Source organism: Rhinolophus hipposideros (assembly GCF_964194185.1).
Source record: "Rhinolophus hipposideros genome assembly, chromosome: 13".
In the NCBI taxonomy this organism is placed as follows: Eukaryota; Metazoa; Chordata; class Mammalia; order Chiroptera; family Rhinolophidae; genus Rhinolophus; species Rhinolophus hipposideros.
The window spans coordinates 12,851,456-12,875,001 of NC_138059.1; the positions used below are offsets into that span (position 1 = coordinate 12,851,456).

Genomic DNA, 23,546 nt, shown 5'->3' on the forward strand with positions numbered 1-23,546 from the left:
AGGGATCTTGAGATGAGGAGGTCATCCTGGATTATCTGGGTGGGTTCTGAATCCAATGACAAGTGTCCCATAATAGGCACACGGGGTACTTGACAGAAGAGAAGATACAGACACACAGAGGAGAAGGTGATGTGAAGATGGAGGCAGAGATTGGAGCTATGTGGCTGGCCACAACCCAGGTGGCCAAAGCACGCCTGAGGCCAACAGAAGCTGGGAGAGGCAAGAAACGGCTCCCCTAGAGACTTTGGAGGAGGTGTGCTCTGACACTGTGATTTTGGACTTCTGGCTTCCAGATCTGTGGGAGAATACATTTGTTTTACGCCATCAAGTTTGTGGTGATTTGTTACAACAGCCACAGGAAACTAATACACCCCCTCAAGGACTGTAACAAGCTCCCAACTGTCTTCTCAGAATTCCTTAAATGCAATCAATGTAGTCTTTTCTGCCTCTCACACCTGGAACACTCTCAACTCTATCTCTGGCCTAGCAAGGGGTATTGGTAATCATATGTTACCGCTTCAGGTGAGCCAATCAAATTGCCCAGGACACAAAGAAAGGTTGAGCACCACTGTTCCCACCACATAAGATAACTTGCATGCATCTCTTCCTTGTTCCCTGACAGAGCTTTAATTTAGAAGCTGACCACTAGGCTTCTCTCTGCATCCCAATATCTGCCTACATTTATTGTAGACCACTATCATTGGCAAGATATTACAAAAATGGAATTTTGGGTTTCTTATGTAAGCTCAAAGATCCTTTAGGCTAAGGGGTACCCAAAAGATTATCTAACGAAACCTGTGATTTTTCAACTGACTTTTAGATATAGAACTCTTTGCTGTACTAAAATTTCAACTCTTAATACATAAAAGACAAAAGTGAAGTTGATCGAAAATTGGTTAGGAAGAGGGAGGACGGGTGGCTCAGTTGGCTAGAGTGCGAGCTCTGGGCAACAGGGCTGCTGGTTTGACTACCACATGGGCCAGCGAGCTGTGCCCTCTGCAACTAGAATGAAGTTGATGAGCTGCTGCTCAGCTCCCAGGTGGCCACATGGCTCAATGGGTGGGAGCGCAGGCTCTCAACCACAAGGTTGCCAGTTCGACTCCTTGACTCCCGCAAAGGGATGGTGGGCAGTGCCCTCTGCAACTAAGATGGAACACGGCACCTTGAACTGAGTTGCTGCTGAGCTCCCGGATGGCTCGGTTGGAGCACGTCCTCTCAACCACAAGGTTGCCGGTTCAACTCCCGCAAGGGATGGTGGGCTGCACCCCCTGCAACTAGCAATGGCAACTGGACCTGGAGCTGAGCTGCACCCTCCACAATTAAGATTGAAAGGACAACAACTTGAAGTTGAACGGCACCCTCCACAACTAAGATTGAAAGGACAACTTGACTTGGAAAAAAGTCCTGGAAGTACACACTGTTCCCCAATAAAGTCCTGTTCCCCTTCCCCAATAAAATCTTTTAAAAAAATATTGGTTAGGAAGAGAGGGGTCCCAGCTAGTGTTGTTTCAACCGGACCCATTTCAGTCCTTTTTTGTCCTCATTTTTAAACAAATCCCTTGAAATTATCCTGGCTTCTGTTGTTGAAAAATTTTGTTTCTAAGTTTGTCTCATTTCTGGGCCATTGCTACAGAGAACAGCTCCTTTTCCTAATCTTGGTTGTTTCTTTAGGAGACCAATAAATCACTCTTCTCTTTTCCTCCTCAGCTTGGAACCAACTGAGAGATAATCACAGTTATTAGAGAGAAAAATGTTAGCTTCATTACTGGGAAGAGCTGGATTGGAAGATATTCTATAGTGGTGTAGTCATGTGGATGTCCTAAAATGGAACCCCAGAATTTGAAAGACGCCCCTGGTCATTGACACAGGTAGGCAAGCACAGGATGGAGTTTTACTAGTCTTACCACCAGGAAGAGCAGAGAAGACGGCTTCCGGAGACCTGATAGACTTTACAAGGGCTAAACTCAGTTCCTTAATCTCTTCACCAATTATATGTCTTCATCTTGGAAGAAAAATGAGTTTCTTGTTTACTTTTCCTTCCTGGGAAATTCCCTCTCTTCTATGGAAATGTAAGGAGTAAGGAAACATTTCCCCCTAAGAAAGTATTTCTCCCTAAGAATGTCCACTTCCATTCCCATGTACAAGACAGAGAAGTTCCTCTTGGAGACCCAGGACCCAAGTGGCCTCTTTGTAAGGCATATTGCATATTGGTCAACAGATTAGGCTAATAGCTGTAACAAACCTTAAATCTCCATTGCAAAACACAACAGAGACACATTTCTTGTTCAAATCACAGTCCAATGGAATGGTGAGTAGGCCGGTGGGATGGTGGAGGTGAGGCGGGGGAGTGGGGAGCAAGGAGTGGCTCTGGTCCATTATGCAGGGTCTCAGTCTCCTTTCATTTAGTTCAGGGATTTTAAACTTTGTGTGTGTGTGCCACGGTACATCACCTCCTAGGTCCCCAGTGTCCTCCACTGAATTCTTTGTAGGTGGTGAACAGATGGAGAAATAGCACATGGAGGGCTGTGCAGGAGATTTTAGTTAGCGGCCAGGCTGAAAGCCTGTCATTTCGGCCTTCTCCTATTGGCTGGCACTCAGTCACACGGCCCCAACTGACCCCAGGGGAAGCTCAGAAACCTAAGTCTTCCCAACATCAGAGGAGGAACATTCCATGAAGTTGCTTGAACACAAAGCATTGTCTCAGCACAGCATCACATTCACATAAACAACCCAGCCAAATAAATTCACATCTTGAGAAATCCAAAGATCAGATCTACAATGCTGCTGCTTTAAAAAAAAAAAAAAATTTATTGAATACTGTACCTTCAGGAAATCGCACACATCCTAAGTGTACAGCTTGATGTGTTTTTACAAACACATCAAGGGGTTGGTTCATTGGCAGAAAAGTGGACGGCAGATTGTGGATCGTGTGGCTGCTGCTTCCTGTGTCTCCAACCCAGCTGCCAGTGAGAATATAGTGGTACGAACCCCCTCTCCGTGGCTCCGTCGGTGTTCCTTTTTGGCCTCACCATATCCTGCGTTCTTGTGCAGGGAGCAGGACCAGAGACCCCGCATGACAGGCCTGCTGAAGAGGGTGCTGACCAGAGGCAACTGGACCATAAGAGTGACCCCTGTGCTGGGGTCCCGGAGTGCTCTTGCCGAAAGGTCTCTGGTCACTGCTCTGACTTCACCTGCAGCCGCTCTGATTAACATGCACTTGGGGGTGGGGGTGGGGGAGGTCCCAAGGCCCGAGATGAAGCTGAGCATCAACTCTGGAGAAATGCATTATCATTAATCAGCATGACTGGGGCCCCACTCACAGAAGTGGCCTCTTGTGATTAGGAACGGGCCCTTGAAAAAGAAAAACGCAGTGTTTTATCATTTTGAGTGTGTGCATTTGACAATGGCTTTCTGGATAGCTGTGGGGGGTCAGGAGGAGAGTTCATGTGCAGGGCCCTATGGTGTGTGTGTGTGTGTTGGGAGGGAACCGGCCTGGTGTCCAGGGCCTGAGGAACAAAGACAATTGGAGGAATTATGGGTCTGGCCTTAGTGACAGGAGAGCAGATTCTGTCCACTCCAGGTTGAATTCTGATGGGGTAAGTTTCTTTGGGCAGGAACTGGAACCTGCAGGGGTGATGAGGACAGCTGGGCTTGGAACTGCCTCTGGGACATAACACAATCATAATACACCTGGAATTCCGGAACTAGAAGGAAATAATCTGGCTCCCACCTTGGAAGGCTATTGTGAGACTCTAATCAGGTAACAAATAGAAATCATTTGGCTCTCCTCAGAAATGTTAGTTTCTCTTCCCTTCCCAATATCTAATCCTCACAATTACCCTCTGAGGGTATTACAAGCCCCAGACTGCAAATGAAGACACTGGGGCTCAGAGGAGGCCAGTGACTCCCATCACCAGTTAGAGGCAGAACCAAATCCCTACCTTCCGTTTATTCAGCGTGGACTGGGAGTCGGCAGACTTGGGCAAAGCTGACACTGCCCGTTACCAGCCCTAGCACCTTGAGCCAGTTATTAGACCTCCGTGAGCTCCTGTTTCCTCAACTTGATAAAGAGAAGGATGAGACCCACCTCATAAGATTAGCACGACAATTCGATAAGCTACTGTTTGGGAAGCATGTGGTACAAAGACTGTCCACAACAAATATTAGTTCCTCTGCCTTCTTTCCTTTTCCCTCAGATCAATCATCACGACAGCCTGAGGAGGTTGGTGTCATTGTTACAGATAAGGAAACTGAGGCTCAGAGAGATGATGACCCTGCCACTCGGCCATGTCCCACTGCAGTGAAGCAGCACTAAAAACACTTAGCACCCTCCTGCCATCAAAGCAGTATGAGTACAATGGGCCCAGGGGGTCAGCCTAAATTCCACCTTTAAAAATGATTCTATTCGCTGTCAAGCCAGTTTGGGGAACGGTTTGTTTAAAATCACCTTTTTTCCCTATAAAAATCTGAGTTGGCCCCAGTTCTGCCTTTCCTTATGTAACATATCCTGCAATGCACATGAAGGACGTGTTAATAGCAGCATTATTTATAAGCGTAAACTAGAAACGAACCAGTGTCCATCAATAATTGAGTAGGTCAAGTGTGGTTTTCTCCCACAATGGAACACTACACGGCCAGGAACAGGAACAAATCACTGCCATAGACAGCAATGTCGGCAAATTCCAGAACGTTGCATGAAAGAAACCAGGAGCAAAAGCGTATATACTTTCTGATTCCATTTATATAAAATTTGAGAATAGGCAAAAATAATCTATGGTATTAGAAGATCACGTTTAGAGAGGGGGCAATTACCGGGAGGGGCCATTGGGGGGTACACCTGGGGGTACTGGTAATTACTAGTACCTATTTACTGATTTGGGTTATGGTTCATTTGATTAAAATGTATTGAGCTGTAACCTCATGATTTGTATACTTTTTGTAAGGACAGTATAGTTTTAACGTTTGTTTAAGAAGATTATTGGGTAGCTAAGAGAATCAGGCTTCAGGCTAAGCCCCTGGCAATACATTATTACTCTGTTGCACCCTGTCAAGGACGAAGGTGAGCGAATGGCTTGCGGTAGATGGACTGCCACTAGTCTAGGGTACTGGGAAAGCTGAGACCAGAGGGTTGAGGTCTAGGATTGCAAAGCTTAATAGGAGAAATGTTACATTCCCACCCTGTGGACAATGGCCAGATGACAGCTACCCATGTTATCCGTTATCACAACCAGCATCGCTTGCTATGGCAAAGTATTATTGTGTATATTAGTACATTATCTCATATAATAACCACCTGTAGTGTAGGTATTGCTGTCACTTTAGAACTAACCAGAATGTGGCCCAATTTGGTAGGGATTTGTTCAAGTCACATACAGGTACTAAGTGGCAAAATTGATAGTAGAACCCAGGCCTTTTGACCCCAATTTTTTTTCTCCACTGCACGATGCAGTTCTTATTCTAACTTCTTACTTAGTATGGCATTATCTTAGGAGGTAATCAGGATAGGTATTGTTATCCTAAAGCCACAAGGAAGATAAATATCTTTTAAAGCATTTATCCACCAACTACTCATTCATCTACTCATCCATTCACCCATTCATCCATCCATTCACCTATTCACCTAATATCTATCCATCTGTCCACCCACATATCCATCGACCCATTGACCTATCCAAACATCTATCTACCCACTCATCTACCTACCCAAATACTCATTCACCCATCCATCCATATATTAATCAATTCATTCATCAATCTATCCAGTCACCATTCAATTAATCAACAAACATGCATTAAGTATGTACTATGTACTAGGCAGTATATTAGGGTACTGGAGCTACAAAGAAGCCTGGGATATGATTCTTGCCCTTGAGGCACTCTGTTTCACGGTGGAGACAGGGTGGTAAGTGTCACAACAGAAGTCTATTTAAAGGGCGATGGGGAATCAGGGGAAGGAGCAATCATCTCCCTGACACAGCAGTATAAAGGAACACAAGCTCTTCTCTGCAGGTAACAATGCTAAAAATACTTGGTGTAATGTGAACTATTGCCAGTGATCATACTCTGGGGCTGAGGGATGCTTTTGTCGTCAGTAGAAAGATGCAGATGCTTATTGTGTGTGTGTGTGCACATGTGTTGGGAAAGGGAGAAAAAGGAAAATTTAAACATATTTCACGGACAAGAATCTTGTCTAATTCTCAGAGAAAGACAAATACCATATGATCTCACTTATATGTGGAATTATTTAAAAAGAATAAATGAATGAACTAATCAGAAACAGTCTCAGAGACATAGAGGAAAAACAGGGTTGCTAGATGGGAGCAGGTGGGGATAAAGGGAAAGGGGAGGGAATTAGAAAACACAGTCAGTAACCACAAGATGGCCATGGGGATTCGAAAGTCAATTTGGGGAATGTTGTAAAGATTTTGTAGGGTATCCGATGGACACTTGTCTCATTAGGGAGACCACCTCAGGGGTGATGTAGATGCCTGATCACTGCACTGTACACCTGAAGCTGAAGTTGAACAATAATGAATGTCAACTGCAATTTTATATATATAGTTACAAGAAGTGGAGCACAGCATTAGGAATAGAGACAGTGGAAATGTAATGGCTCTGTGCCATGTCAGAGGGATAGTGGATGGGGGGAGGGGGATTGTCACTGTTTGAGGGATATAAATGATAAACATCTAACTATTACATTGTTTTGTGCACCTGAAACTAATAAAAAATGTTATAAAAATTAATTAAGAATGTTTTCTAATTCATGTTAGTATCCCCAGCACATAGTATAGTGCTGAATATATAGGAGGTGCTCAATATATGTCAGGAAACCTTGCTGTAATCTGCGGGGAGAGAGAGATGAAATGAATGGATCAGGAATGACATCAACAACCAACCGCCTACTACCACGTTAAAAGATACTCAACTTCATTTCTCCCCGACCCTGCTTCAGTTTGACTTGGGACTGTTAATTTGAAGGCAGATTTGTCTTTCATTATTCCTTGAGATCTGCAGATGGTCTTCCTACTTGCTCGAGCCTGTAAAAGAGGAGGCTACTCTGGTTTCTCATAGCATATGTTGGGTCAAATTTACAAGGGACAATTCGCCTTGCATGGCTCAGCTACTTAGGAATAAGTGCACTGATGACTGCCAAAGACACCTTGATGCATGGCTGCCATAATAATGTTTATTGTAGAAAAAAAAGAAAGCTGGTGCTGGAGTCATAGCATTTCAGTTCTGGTCCCGGAAGATGGTCTTAGTTCTGGTCCTAACTAGAAGATGAGCTTAGGCAAATGAGTTGCTCATGTTGGACTGTTCTTTTCTCATCTCTAAAACCAGGGGGGCTGGGTTGGATGAATTCCAGCACCTTTGCATTTTGGTGGCTCTGAATCCATGGCTTATTTAACTGATTCCTGACTGGGATCCATTTGTGTCCATTTGAGCTCTTGCCTTCCTCAGGCTGGAATTCCTCTCGTGACCCTGCTCCACCGTGAGCTTCTAGGACCACTGTTTTCTGCTGTGTGTGCTGCTAAGGCAGTCAGCATCCCTGATGCTGTGACATTTGAAATAGAAACGTGCACTGAGTGGGTCTGCATCATCCAGAGTCCCTTGTCCTATCGTTGGCTTCTGCTTAGGCTTGGCCATGGGAGGCAGTGACAGGAGACTGAGGGTGGGAGGAGAGAGAACACTTCTTCTTCGTTTTCTTTCTCGTTGATGTTGTGTCACCAGCAGTAGTTACAACTCCAAGTCCAGCTCAGGGGTCCCTTGTCCGTGGTGCTAGCAATCACCGGGGTGTGGTAACACTCTTCCCTCCACTGTTCCTTCAGTCTTAGGGGTGGTAACGGCTTCTCACGGTTGCTGGTCTCCGTGAGCCTCCTCTTTCTTCACCCTACCCACAATGTCTAAGTGTCCCTGCAAGGAAACCTCTTCATGGGAACCACCTGCGGCGAGTACATTTTCTTCTTAGGTTTCTGACCGTTTCATTCTATACCAGTGCCTTCCCTACGGTATCTAAGTGAGTTCTCTCCAATCTCCAGGATGCAGCCATTATCTTCCCATTTCACACCCAAGGAAACCAAGGCTCAGAGAAGTTCAATGACTTGCCCCAAACCACAGAATTTGGGTCGCCTGTTTTCAAAGTCTGTTCTTCCTCCCCAGTTGTGCTGTGAGTGAGGTTTCCATCTCCTTCCTTGTCTCTAGGCAGCGTGGTGTCTAAACGCTTCCGTTCTGCCTGTTTTTCCTTTCTGGCATCTTGGAACAGGATATTAGTCTGTCTAGGCTCTACCATTTAGGTCTAGAAAATGTCAATGTGCCTTTCCAGAGTCTTAAGTCATCTGTGTGGGCAATAATTGGTGTGTGTCGTTAGTTTAAACCCAGCTTTCACGTTTGGTCCACATTCAGCTCAGGCAGGTGGGGAGGCAGCGTCCTGCTGCAGAGTCAAGGCACAAATAAGGAAAAAACAACAGGCAGTCTAACACCACTGTCTCCAACCCAGGCCTTGAATCTTTCAGGTTTGGCTTTGACCTTGAATCTTTCAGGTTTGGCTTTGACTTTGAAAGCCAAAAGCCTCTTCTCCATTTGTCCCAAGGAACTACTCAGAGACCTGGGAGAAGAAGGATGAACAAAGATTGTAGTGGGGGAAAAAAAAAAAATTAGAAACAACCTGCATGCCCATCAGCAAGGGATTGGTTAAATAAATCACATGGCCTGACATTGGACATGACTCATTAAAAAATCCACTAAAACTGATCTGCATTTGTTGACATGGAAACAATGTCCAGAGCAAGTTGTGAAATGAAAGGAGCTGCTTATAAAACAGTACACATGGTGGGATGCCTTTTTTTTTTTTAAAATAAAAAGCCATCTGTTTTGCTATATCTCCATATTCAACCTGGCAACCTACAGTCTCCAAACTTCAGGCTCATTGACTCCTCACTGATTCCAAACACATCTGCAAAACCCATCTCCCCATCCCTACTGGGGAGCTCCTATTCCTCCTTCAAGATGGTTCCCATCACAACTTCTCGTACCTTCTTCTTCTGCCCTTGAGCTCTTTGCTCACCACTGTGACAGCTCCCATTGGGTTGGGAAGTTACTCATCTGATTTTCTGTCTTGCTCAGTCGTGAGGCCATGGTTGGATTCAATTTGGGGGCATCAGAGCTTGGCCTGTACTGCGTGCTCTGTACGTGTTTGTTGGATACATGATTGAGTAAATGGACCAAGGTAGGATGCTGGAGGAAAGGGTCAGAATGATCTAGTTTCTTTCACATTTGTGCTTTGGCCTGGGTCCTGCTGATGCTGCACATGATGTGAGAAGCAGAAGAAATTGGCACCAAGATTTAGAATTGTTAAAATGTAGAACACGCCTTTAATCCCCCATGGAAATGTTTATATTAAAAAAACATGTTTTTGAGTCCATACTGTGAATAAACAAACGAATGCTAGGGGTAGAAGAGGCAGCTCTTCTTTTCAGTAGGATGCCAACTGATAAACGCAGAAGGAAAGAGAGCTAGAAAGCTACCATTTTGCAACCGTCAAAGTGTATTCATTGATTCAAACAACAATCATCAGTGGATGACAAAAACCATTGGGTGAAATGCGGTTGGAGAGCAGGGCAGGGTATTTACACAGTCTCAGAGTATCTGCCTCAAACAATCGGTCTTAGATCACTGGTTGTTTACAAAGGCCAAAGAGGTACCTTTACAGGGGAGAAACCTGGCAGATACCACTTTCACAGTGACCAGCATCGACACCACCAATAATAGGACAAACTGACATCTGATACCTCTCCAAGTCTCTGACTGAGAAGGCCACAGCAGTGTATGCAGCGTTCCTGCCAGAATCCTATAGTATTCGAGAATCGAATCATGAGGACACAAATCAGACAAATGCCGCAAAACAGTGAGCCTTACTCTTTAAAGACGTCATGTTGTGAAAGACAAAGAAAGGCTGAGAAACTGTTCCAGACTGAAAGAGAGCAAAGAAGCATTGACAAGTAACTACAAAATGTGACTCGGAGTTGGATTCTGGAAGCAAACTTTGATAGAGAGGGCAGTATGAGACAATTGGCAAAATTGGAATATGAGATGTATGTGCGATATGTGGTTTTGTAGCAATGATAATTTCCTGAATTTGTTAGAAAACTGCTTAACTGCTTAAAACTTTCGAATGTACAAAAAAGTGGTGAGAATAGTATAAGCACCTGTATACTCATTACTTAGGTTTAACAATTGTTAATTTGCTCTCCTTTGTTTTATATGTAACTCATGACATTTTGCCACTTTAATATGCATCTTTAAAAGTAAGGACTTTTTTTTAATCATAACCCTAGTACCAATAACATGCCTAATGATAAATGATAATATCCTAATGTTATCTAATATTGATCCATATTCAAATTTCCCCCTTTTCTCTACATGTTTCTTAGAGTTCGTCGGTTCAAACCAGGATTCAACCAAGACCGTGTCTCATGCTTGGTTATTATATAAGAAGAGCCTTAAATTTATGTCCTAGATCCTTGTTTTTATCTCCTACTCAATTCCTTTCTTCTTTTCCTCCTTCCTTCTTTCTTCCCACAACATTGATCAAGAGCCTTATGATGTGTTATGCATTGGGGATACTAAGATGAATAAGATAAGCTCCTTGCCTCAGGCTTCTCACAGACTAATGAAGGAGAGGAACAGTCACGTGACGAGATAATTATAAAACAGTGTGTGAGCGCTCTGCCCGAGATAGATGCTGGGTATTCCACAACTCTTTGTAACTTCCATCGAATAATGAGAAGAAGAAAAGGAAAGAGAAACTGGTTTCGGGAGGCAGTTGGAAAAAACAATGAAATAAAATTTTACGGGTCATGATGTGGGTTTCAAATTGCCTTCGTCTCCTGCTCCTTCATTCTTAGGAGTCAACAGGAGTGGGTCGTTAAAATCACTTGCTGTCCAAATTGTTTCAAGTCTGTGTTTATTTCTCTTCACAGAGTAATAAAACCCCAACCCTTGCCTTCTGTTTCCAGTTAGCCTTACATGACCACAAACATGGAGAGTCCTTGCAAGGAAGACGTCCACTCCCTTAGAGTAGAAGTGGATGGAAGAATCCCTGTGGGACATAACCCACATATCAGCCTGTTGTGAACACGCGTGTGCCCACGTGCTGTTCTCAATGTTGTAACAGGCCACTTGATGTAGGGCTAGAGCGATGTGGTTAAAAAAACATGGGTTTTTAGTCTCAGAGAAACCTGGGTTCAAATCCTGCCTCTGACACTTCCTAGTTTCTGTGGTTCTGGGCAGATTTCTAAATCCAACCTCGAAGATGTTTTTCTGAAGTCTAAATTGGACTCCCCGATGTGGAAAATTTGTGCAATTTCCCCGCTGCAAAGCATCACCATTTTCATGTGTCATGGAAGTCTTTCCTTCTTGTAGCCCTAATGGTTCTCACAACATGCTGCCACACAAAGGAGTCAGAAGCACCCTGTAAAACTTCTTCTGGAACACACATGGATTTTCATAAATCCCTTGTAGAGAAATTCGTCCTGCCAAGGCCAATCCAGTGCTCAGCCTGGTTCCCGGGCCAAGGCCTGGAAGGTTCATTCACCTCTTCTGGGAGGAGACGGTGCGTAGGAGCCTGTCCAGGCGTGGAGCAAGAGCAGCTGTCTATCCAGAGCAGCTGGTGAGATGACCCCAAACAAAGGTTCTCTGTTTCTCTCACAAATGCTATTGTGCATGTAGCTTGGCTGAGGAGAGACGCAGAGTGACAAGTTCTGGGTTTGAAGAAATATTTCTGAACAGCCTACTTTTTAGTTTTCTATGCTGCCGTTTGCTGCTCTTTAATTAAATGCTCTTTATGGGCACATATGCGTCTTCAAAGCTCCTCCGGGGAGCTTGCTGATAATCTTCACTCCAAAGCTTTAGAGCTGTGCCCTAAGACTTTCTTTAGTTCACTGCTGTCCTGAAATATTCCTCCAAAGCCTTCATTTGAGGGTAAGGGTTTGGGAGCGTAGGGGTTTGGAGGCTTTTAAGAGGCGTGTTGGCCCAGGCTCCTATAATCATAGAATCTCAGAGTTGGAATGGTCGGTTGATTGTCATCGGGTCTAAACGCCCTCAGTTTTCAAATGAGAAAACTGAGGTTCAAAGAGAAGTGACTTACCCAGGGTCATACCACCCATTAGTGGTAAAGCAGGGGACTGAAATCAGGGCACCTGAATCCTGGGGTGGCCTGGCCTTGGATGGTCCATGTGATTGTGGAAAGTCACTTGTCCTCTGCTGCGTACCTGTGTTTCTGTCTATTCTGGGCTCAGGAGAATTCCACCCAGACAGACAACAGTATGAGCAAATGTGAAGATGAGTTTGGTCCATGGAAAGGGGTAAGGAGTCTCATTCTCTTCATAGCAGGATATGCTTTCATGGGTTTTCCAGTTTCATTTCACATTTATGGAAACGACTGGCTTGTGTCACCCTATTGAAGCTGTGACCCTCATGATCCAGCCCTAGAGCCAGTCACAGAAGCATAGTCCAAATAAGCCAAACCATGAGGAAAAGGGGATTTAATTTTTGTCTCATCTTTCTGGAAGGACATTAAGCAGGCTTCCGTGCATTCCCCGTGGCAACATGTCTTACAGGCGATTTCCTCTCTCCGTTCTTGATTACATCGATTGATTTGATCTTTTTTCCTTAGATCCTTCTACTTCTCCTTTGACTCCTCTGCTGTGGTCCTCCTTTGCTGACTCCAGACTCTGCACCAAAAATGTCGAGGATGTGGTCTCTTGGGGGACGGGGGAGAAAGGAGAATTAGGCTGTCAGTGAGAGGGCCTCTTAGGTAGGATAAAGGGAAGAAGTTTGTGAGATTTAATCGATTTTGTCCCATTTGGGTATTTTCCCACAAACGATTCTTTTTTCCTTCAAATATCTAACTACCATCCTTAGTCTAATTACACTTCTGAAGTTGCTAGTGCTGATTTATTCCTACGACACATGGGTGAATGCATGTTTGCCTTCTCCCAAGCCCGGCATGTGAAGATAAAGAAGACCTGGCCCCTGTCTGCAAGGAGACCACAGACTTATGTGGCAGACCAACCCAGAGACAATTATAATACTGTGTGCCCAGAACTATGATAAAGACTTGTGGAAGGGGGGTTAGCAGCACAGAGGAAGAAGCACCTGACTTGGCTGGAAGGGGCAGGAGAGGATGCTTGGAGAATATGATGTCTATTTGGGATTTGCATGAGTCAGAGGAATATGCAGCTAAAGAAGGAAGAAAAGGGAAGTTCAGGCAACAAAAACAGTCAGTGCACAGGCACCAGCAAAAGGGAACCTGGAGAGAGGTGGGATCTGGAATACAATGGATCTGAGGCTGGGCGAGACAGGCAGGGCCTGGAGCCCAGAGGACCTGTGTGCAGAGCTCAGGAGCCTGGGTTTTCTTCTGTAGGCAGTGGGAGCGTAGGAGAGACATGGTCAGACTTATGCTGTACAGAAGATCACTCTGCTGCTGTCTGCAGAACAGAGGGGGTGGGTGGGGGTGAGACTGGGGCAGGAGACGAGTTAGAGGGCTGTGCAGGGAAACAGGTGAGCGTCTGAATGGTGACATTAGCTGCAGCGATTGGGGAGGGATCATTTGGAGAGAGATTTGGGAGCTAGGAGTGAGAGGACTTGGTGTTTGGTTAAAACTCGGGATGAATGACAGGTGTGAAAAATGCACCCCCCCACGCGCCCCCAGATTTCTTGCTTGGACAATTGGATGCTGCTGCCTCCGTTCCCCAAGACAGGAAATGTAGGAGCAGGTTCTGGGGGAAAAGATACATTAAATTTGGGATATGTGCGCATTCCTCAAATTCAATTTCCCTGTAACTAAAGTTTAACTTTTCTATTTGGTTTCTAATTTCTATTGTCACACTAAATATATATTTAAACAGCTTTATTGAGATATAATTTACATACCAGACAGTTCACCCTTTTGAAATGTACAATTCAACGGCTTTTAGTGTATTTATGGAGCTGTGTAACCATCACCACAGTCGATCTTAGAACATTTTCATTACCCCACAAAGAAGTCTCACACCTCTTAGCCCTCACCCCCCATCCTCTTTCTACTCTCCTGCCCCCTCAGCCCAAAACCACTTTCTGCCTCTGTAGATTTGTCTATTCTATATATTTCATATAAATGGAATCATAGCCAATATTATTTAAAAATATAATTGAATCTGCTTTTTTATATTTTCAATTGTTACCAGTTCTGCAGACATGTGCTGGGCAGTGGAGTGATAGCGTGGGTTTTATCACCACTCTTTCATTTCCAAATGACAGCAATGCAACTTGACCTAACTTAAGCAAAAGGGAGATTCATTGGCTGACATAACTGGGAAAATGGGGTGGGCCTAACTTTAGGGCTGACTGGACCTAAACACTCAAATGATGTCATTCGGCTTCTCTCTCTCCTGCATTTTGTCTCTTTCCATCTCTTTATCCACCCCCACCCCTTCAATTTCTATAAACCTCAAGAAAGACTCTGATTGGCTCAGCTTGGGTCATGTGCATACCACTTGGACTGCTCACTGAGGTCAGAGATGAGTGCTATGATTGGCTACCCCTGAGTCACATGACCACCCAGGGACAGAAGAGTCCTGTTCTAGGCTGGTGGCACACAGACGTCCTACAGTTGGGATAGGGAAAGAGCAGATTCATAGAAGACTTCCTAAGAGGAAGGGATGTGAGTGTTGCTAAAAAAGAGGGGAAAGCGATGCTGGGTGGATGCATTCAGCACACTTCCTGACCTAGAAGAGCATCACACAGAAGGAAGATTAAACAACTAAACCCACATGTGGTTAGGACTACATAAATCCTCACCTGATGGTAACTGCTTCAAAAGTGCAGAGCATCAGGGCTCTTAAATCTAGTTTTTCTGTTACCCAAGATTTACCTTTATTTGGTCTGGTGGAACTTCATCTGGGCCTGGAAAAACAGGTAGGAGGATTCAGGCAAGAAATGGGAAGGAGTTGAAACTGCAGGGACCCAGGGAGTGTTCATCAATCAAAGATCACCAGTGTGGCTCCAGGAAGAGACTGTGTAAGAAGTTGGGGGATAAATTTGGAGACATGGGCCTGATCCCAAGGTCTGTGACCCCAATTCAGCTATGGGAAGTAAGTCCCCGGTAAAAGACTTTTAATATGTTTTGTTTCACTTTACATCTGTTTTATATAATATTTTAATTGTTTGGGGAAACCCTAAACCACTTTTCGATTTCCCATCATATGAGCAAACAGCATAATGTTTGGCTGTTTTTCAGGTTCTTTCCAAGTAGATAATCATTTCTGGTTTGTTTTTTTTTTTTCATGACTGGGTTTGAATTGGGGTGACTGTTTTTCAAAATTGGTTGTTCAAAGCAGACGGTTTCTTTTTTTGTTACATTTTTGTTACACATTATAGACTGCTTGTTGGATTTCTACTACTCAATATCCTGACACTGTATAAACTCATTCATTTCTGCTGCCTGTCCCTTCCTCTGATTTATCCATTTGGCAAAGTCCTACTCATCCTGCAAAACAATGATCAAGTTTCCTTCAGGAGGGAACAGACTATGCCTAACTTATTTCAACACCCAGCAATTAGCACAGGGAGAAGCGAACACATGTATGAGTAAGAGGATTCCTATCTATGTAGCCTAAGGACGGCACGTGGGTTTTGTGTCAATTAGGAGTGCATTTGATTGCAAGCATCAGACAAATCCGATGAGCGGTGGATTATCGAAATAGAAGTTTACTTTTCTAACATTTCAAGAAGTTTGAAAACTTTAATTGTAGCACAGATTAAGGGACTCAATGAAGCCATCAGGGGCTTATCTCAAGATCACCAATGCCTACACGGGAAGAAGAAGGGAGGAAGGGGAGTGGGACCAGCTCTGCAGTGGTCTTCTGTGTATGTCTCATTAGCCACTCCTAGCTGCAAGGGCAATTGAGTTTCTCACCTGAGGCTGGGGTGTGTTACTGGGTCTGTTAGCAGGAAGGAGGGGATGATATGAGCTAGATGATCGATGGCACCCACCATGTATTTCATCTCATGTTCTAAGGTTGATAGACTCGAGGTGGAGCTCTGTGTTAAGTATTATGAAGACTTGTCCAAGCCCAGCAGGCAAAGGCCTTTTGATTGATTATTAGTGCCTGCCGGGAGTATGGAGTGGGGCAGATGATCTGCATGCTTGGTGTGTACCCTTCTCTTTGGTGCAGCCCATAGATTGATCTGGGTACAGGGAAGTCGACTCTAATGGACTGGATCACTAGATCCCCTCACGCTCTGACTTCTGGTTGGGTCTGGCCATTGAGAGGCAGTGGCAGAAAGGCAGAGGATGGGAGGGGAATGAGGTCAGGATGTTTATTCCCCAACTCCCTCCCTGCTGGGTCACCATGGTTTATTGAAGTCCCCAGTTCTTCAGGTGGCTCGTGCTGAACCTCTCTCCTCTTATAGGTCCCAGTAACTGCTCCGTCCTTTACCCCTTCAGGGTACTCCATCCAGGAGGAAAACCTAGCCAGCCACCCGTGCCCATTTACATTTACTGCCTTTCCTTGGGTGTTTATCTCATAATCTCATCAACGCATTAGACCTGAGTTTCTAGTGAGAGAAACCCAACTCAAAAGGTTTTTAGCTTAAGTGAAAAAGAGAAATATGTAGGTTTCTATGAAAACTGGAAAGATGGGGAGCGGGACTTGGGAATGGCAGGGTCCAGGGACTCAAATGCTGTTGCCGTTGTGGTCACCACCACCACCACCACCACCATCCTCACCATCAAACTCATTATCATCCTCATCTTTCTCCTTTCATTGCTTCCTTGCCTCTTTTCTTGAATTTTTTTTTTGTCCTCACTCTATCTACAGACTGGCTTCCTCTCTCTGGCAGGGGCTTTGGCAGGTGACTCCAGAATGATGTCACACTCACATGGTAAAGGGGACTCTTTCTCCCAGCGTCTGATTTCTCCTGCATCACAACGCACCCGGCTCTGTGGACGGGGGGCTGGAATGCCAAGGCTCGCCCTGTGGGAGGGGTATGGGTCACCCCAATGGGCAGCCCTCAGGATCAGATGAGTGGAGAGCGAGATGAATGTACCTTAAAGGAAGAGAAGGTGGTGCAAAGAGGTACGGGGCAGATAAAAGCAGCAGATTCTTATTCCACCCTACTATTCTCTTCCACCTAAGAATCCCATCCATCTATTCCCTTTAAGAACCTCTTACTGGTTTCTGCCACCCTTTCATCATTCTCAATGGAGAAAAGATAGCTTGACATATTTTGCAGGGTGGTTTAAAGAACACAGCCCATCTTCCCTGTGGAGTTTCATGGCACCCAATTATCAAGGCTTCTCTTTGGTGCAGAACTTAAAATTAAAAGACAAATTGTTCTGGCTAGGTTTTCCTTTTGCTTTCCCCAGGCATTTGAGAACATCTCATACTGCTTTGCTTGAAGAATTTATTTAAATTCCTTGAGAGTGACAAGCAAACAACAAGGGTGGTAAATAGCAAGAGGGGAAGGCAGCTGCCCGCCAAAGGAGCAGCTGGAGGCTGGGTTTGGTCTGAAGTTCATGAATGGGCTGGCAGGACAGGACAACATGGGGAGATGAGGCCTGTGGAAGGTCCAGTGCTGGGAGCATACACAGAAAACGCCGGGTCGGTAGGAAACAAGTCAGCTAAAGTCACTTTTCGCTTTTTGTAAGTAAGAAATGTGCAGGTTAGGATTTGTGGATTTGGGGGGTTGAGGGGTGGTAAGGAGAGGATTGGTTAACAAATGGCAAAATCTCCAAATTCAGAGGTACAGGTATCTGGAACGTCATCCCAGACCTGGATCCAGCTTCTTCCTGTCTGCCTTCCTCTCACAAACATCCCATCTGGCCACGGCACTGCCTGGCACAGTGCCCCTCCCCAGTTAGAGCAGCAGGAGGGAAGGAACATTTGTGGAGGAAATACCTACTGTGTGCAGGGCACTTTGTGTCCATGAACTCACGAAATCCTCACACCAGATCTACGATGAAAGTCTGTACCTTCAGGTGTCAGATGAGAGATAGGGAGGTAAATTCCAAGATCACGTCGGTGATCGCCAACAGAGCTGGATTCAAACTCAGCTCTGTGTGACTGCAGAGCTGGCATTTTCCATCCATCCATCTATCCATCCATCCACCAAATATTTACGGAACATTTACTATGTGCCTGACACTGTGCAAGGACAGAGGATATGGGAGAGGGAACAAGATGGACACAGGCCTTGCTCTCCTGGATCTTGCGATGTAGGAGGATGAAAAAGACAGCAAAAAAAAAAAAAAAAAAAAAAAAAAAGATACATACCATGTTGTGAAAAGCGAGGTGGAGGAAAATAAAGTAGGGTTAGAGGAAAGCATGCCAGCTACGCAGGGTCAGGGCTACGGTGAGGCACCTGAGGCATGTAGGACGCAGAATTTAAGGAGGTGCCTATTCTCAGGGTCCTGCAAGTACAGGGTTGGCACTTGCATGACCTTGGCTCCTTAAAATTTTTGCACCTGTAGGTACCTTGCTCACCTCACCTTCGTCCTGGTCCTCCAGATAGGGAGTTGTGGAGGGCAGGTGATATCTGAAGAGAGACACCAGGAGCCCTTGCAGTGGTCCAGGTATGGAGTTAGGTATCTAGAGCATGAGCTTTGGGGTGGGCGCAAGGACTGAGCAGATTCCACAAAGCAGAAGACATCCTCACATCCTGACTATATCATAGACTGGGGGCATGCGGGGGACCGAGGGACGGAGAATGAGGAAGGGGTGAAGAAGGTCTGGAGGAAGAGATTAGTGGGCAGATATCTCCAAGGCAACTGGAGCCCACAGCCAATGGATGTGGCAGGATTGCAGGGTTTCCAAGCCAAGGATCAGAGCTCTCCCACAATACAACTGCGTTTGACCTCAATAGGGAGGGCATCTTCCAGAGAAGAGCCTCTTTGGAATTTTTGGTTGTTCCCTGTTTCCTGTATTTGGGAAGTGGGAGGAGAGAGGAAGCTTCTTTTATCTGAAGAATAGGCGTATGCATGCTTTATACACATTTAGTTTAGATAAACTGGCCTAACGCCTGTAAGTCCATGGAAAAATGAAACCTCTAGACCAGAGATTCCCACAGTGGGGTCCCTGAACCCTGAACCAGCAGCATCAGCCTCATTTGGGAACTTGTTAGCAATGTGCATTCTCAGGTGCCACCCAGACCTACTGGGTCAGAAACTTGAACCAGCTCTTTAGGTGATTCTGGTGCCTTTTCAAACCTCTGGTCTCGATGAGAGTCACTAATGAACGGTGAGGGGCTCTTTAAACCTCACGTGGGCAGAGACACAAAAGCCAGCCTTCTTGGAGAGATGGCAGTGTCCTAGTCACCAGTAGCCTGGGGACCAAGTGACTTACCTGAGGGTGAGTGGTGGTGCTGGGCATTGCCTGTAGGTCTCATTCCCATTCTGATACTCTTCTCTGCAGTGCTTTATGAATCTATTTGTGCAGCCCTGGAGAAGCGGGGCCTATCGCTTACTTTTCTACGTCAAAGAGATATGATAAAGATCCCCACATCAACATTTACACTGGTTTTTAACGTCCCAACGTGCGGTGTCCAACCTCACCCAGACGGGAAATGAGAAATGTGGTCATACGGATTTGAAACAGGAGGTGGCTGGGTTGGAACCCTCATGCTGTTCCCTGGGAACCTAACAGAAATGAAGAACCCGGAGCAGAGGAGAAAGTTATAAAAATGTTTAGTCTTTGCTTTATTGAGTTACAACAAATGAGCAACAAGTTAGAAAAATCGTATTTCCCCCGCCCCCAAACTCCCTATTGTTTTATGTGTGCAGTGTACTCAAACGGGGGGTGGAGGGGGCTTGCAAACACAATTCATATTGCAACATTTACACCAGCTATGTCTCTTGGTTTTTTTCTTAAAAAGTTAGGACTAACTGGAAAAAAGAAAAGTGCACTCAGGAATCTAAAATTGGCCCAAAACAAACACACAAACAAAAAAAAAAATCAATTCATGGTGAGGCTTCAAGCTGAAATCTTGTCAAATACCACACTGAAAAAAGGCAGTTAGGAACAGAAATGAAAACCAAAGCAATTCATCTTTGTATCATCTACATAGGAAGATCTCTTTTTGTTTTCATTTCACAAAAGTAATGATAAGGCTAACAAACGTGGGGGCCCTTTCTGCAGTATCTAAAACCGGCTTAAAAGGTCAGCCACCTGCTACCTAGTCCTCCCGGTGCTGGTTGGGCCCCAGGTCTGACCTAAGAGGCCAGGCCGTTGAGAAACCAGACTTGTAAGAGGCAGTTCAGAAAGTCTTATGTGTGGCTAAACAGGGACCCACAGGCAGTTGGAGGAACAACTGGAAACGGATTTGATTTGGAAGATCTACCATCTGTAAAACCTTCCCAGTTGAGACCGATGCCTGAATCCCAGCCCTTCTCCCCGAGAAATCTCCCAAATTTCAAACTACCTTTAAAAATGAACTCTTTCTACCTAAAATCCAGTAGATATAATGGCACTAATGCTAACATTCCCTCCCCCCCCAAATTAATAAAATAAAAATAAAAAAAGGAAGAAAGAAAAAAAAGCACATGTGATCAGCCCTCCCCTCCTGGAAAAACCTTACAATGGTAATGCTGGAAAAGGAAGTTGCCCTCGATTAAAAAGGTAGCAAAATTCCCACATTGTACAAATTGGTTCCAGTTGAGCAAGAAATGGGGGACAGGGCAGAGGAGCAAACTATTTACAAGGACCCACTGAAAATGCAGTAGTAGGACTTTGGCACTATGAACAATTCCCACCGGTCCTCTGGGAGGGGTGTGTGACGGGCTGGGTTCCTGTACCCCGCAGGCACACGCCAGCTAAGTAGTTCCGCTTGGAGTCTCTGGCCAGGTGGCCCACCAGCCCAGGAGGGAAGCTCTCTTCTTTCTTCAGAAGCAGAGCATCCCCTTTATCGGCACAGTTGTTCTGACGGACTTCCCTAGAAGGAAGACACAAAACCAGAGATAATATGTCAGGGAGGTGACTGGCATTCCCTGGGTGGACAGACTCAGGGGTGGCCTCCTCCTGGCTCTCCTGGGGAGGACGCCCTTCCAAAGTCATCCTGGGGCTTGGAGGAGAGACAAACAGCCTTCACGTTTGGGACCTGTTTTAAAGAGTTTCCTGAGTACAGTCTGACATGATGGAGAGCACGGTCCAGAATCAGGCCTCTGAAAACAGGATGGCTTTCTGGGGAAGTGAAGGAGATTGCCTGTGAGTCTTGTCATCCTTACAAGACCCTTTTATTATTGCTGTGGAGGCAGCCAGTCGCAGTGGCTCTGAAAAGGCCACAGTCAGACAAACCTGGACTTGGGTCCCAACTTTTCCATTTACTGGGGCTGCACACATGTGACTGATTCCGTCTAGGGCTTGCTTAGTCTTTGCTTCTACAAAACAGGAATGATAACAGCATCCACCTGATGGAGTTGTGATGATGAAGTAAATTGATATACGCACCAGCATTTGGAATAGTGCTCAGTACATGGTTAGTATTTTACATGCTTTCACTGTTTTTGTTAAATGGAGCCTTTTCCAAACAGGGCAGGAGATATATATATATATATATATATGTATATATATATATATATACACACACACATATATGTATATGTATATGTATACATATGTATATGTATATATACATACATATCTATCTATCTTAGTAATTATAATGAGATAATTTTTAAGTGCACTTTTTATTTAATATTTATAGCAACCCTCGGAGGTGTAGGTATTACCATTCCATTTTATAGGTGGGAAAACTGCGCACAGAGAGGCTAAGTAATTTGCCCAAGATCACACAGCTATTAAGTGGCAGAGCCAGGATTCAAACCCAGGCAATCTCCAGAGTCTGCGCTGATGCTATACACATGGTATTTTTCAAAAGAGTCAGTATGGAGAAATGTTTAATTCTTACATATACTTTGAAGTGATTCAAATAATCCCAGGACCTTGTTATGGGTTGAATTGTGTCCCCCCAAAAGATATGTTGAGATCCTAATCCTCAGCACCTCAAAATGTGACCCTACTTGTATATGTGCTGCCGAAGCGAGCACAGAATGTGACCGTACTGGTAAAATTCCCTTACTTAGGGAAGTTAACATGAGGTGATTAGGGTGGGACCTCATCCAGTATGACTGGTGTCCTTATAAAAAGGGGACACTGGACACAGAGATGACATACACTGGGAGAATGCAATGTGAAGGCAAAGACAGAGGTCAGGGTGACGCTTCTATAAGCCAAGGAATGCCAAGGACTGCCAGCAACCCCCAGAAGTTGGAGAGAGGCATTGGGACAGACGCTCCCTCACAGTCCCCAGAAGGAACCAACCCTGCCAACACCAGACTTCCAGTCTCCAGACTGTCAGAGAAATAAATGTCTGTTGTTTAAGCCACTCAGTGTGTGGTACTTTATGGCAGTCCTGGGAAACTAAGACAGAACTCTGTTATTCCTTTTGTGGGCTCCCGGGATCCATAGATCCTGGGCCAGGAATCCCAGGGGAGGGCTCAGGGACCTCAAGGGTGCAGCCAGTGTTCCACGACAGGCTGGAATTTTATCAAATGGTAGAAGCCACTGGCTTTTCCTTTGCCTCCTTCCTAGTAAGGACGTGTCACTGCTCTGCTGGCCACTTCTCTGTCTGAGAAAGCCCTGAGAAGTGGTTTTTCTTTCTTTTTTTTTTTTCATGGCACCAAGAGCCAGAAGACTAGATTCTCAGCCAAAGGTATCAGCTGATCATCTATGTAGTCATTTATTCCTAATGTCTGGCTACCAAATGTACCCACATTTCCTAGATGCGCCTGACAAATAAGACTGAATCTTGGAGTTAAGAAACCAGCTTTCGAAAGAAATGTCTATGGATGAAACCAGATTCCAGAGGTGTCCTTGGGATCTGGTACCGCCTGAAAGGGATCCAGCAAAAGTCACCGAATCATAAGAGCTACAGAGATCCTTATGGGTGATTGCAACACCACTCATTTTACGAGGGAAAAAAATGGAAGCACAGGGAGAAAAATTCATCTCCCTAGGTCACAAGACTCGTCAGCAGTGCAGTCAGAAAGAGTCGTGAATCACGACTGTGACCATAGTGAGAGGAGCTAATACTTATCTCACACTTGTTTTGAGCCAGGCCCAGGTGCTAATACAGAACATCTCATTTAGGCCTCACCGTAACCCAGGAGTTAAGTGACTGTTGGGCCCCCTCGGCAGTGAAGAAATGAAGGCTTGGAGAGATTAAATGACGCAAATCAGTAGTAAGTGGTGGAACCCGGATTCTACCTTGGTTCGTCCAATGAATTGCTCCTCTCCATACCTGACCCACGGCCAGGGCTCCTCGTCCTGCGTGCACAGCCTCTCCCTGCACGGCGCCTCCAAGGGACAGCAGAGAGCCCGTCTGCTTCAAGGGCAGGGGCTGGCAGTCCCCTGCAGAGCCACCGCACCCTGATTTAGGTGCACAGAGGACAGCCAGCCTCCCGTGTTCCCCACGGAACAGGCATTTCCCCAGCAAACGGGGTCTTTCACCGC

The 23,546-nt window shown here is 45.3% G+C and overlaps 1 protein-coding gene across 1 annotated transcript in view; it reads right to left on the reverse strand.

Moving 5' to 3' along the window:
• Positions 1 to 19,706: 19,706 nt before the first annotated feature.
• Positions 19,707 to 23,546, reverse strand: part of ZHX2 (zinc fingers and homeoboxes 2) — a 144,210-nt gene continuing 140,370 nt past the window's right edge. The window contains exon 4 of the mRNA XM_081070161.1: positions 19,707 to 20,967. The gene's annotated coding sequence lies outside the window, so the exon portion shown is untranslated. The remainder of the gene's footprint in view (positions 20,968 to 23,546) is intronic.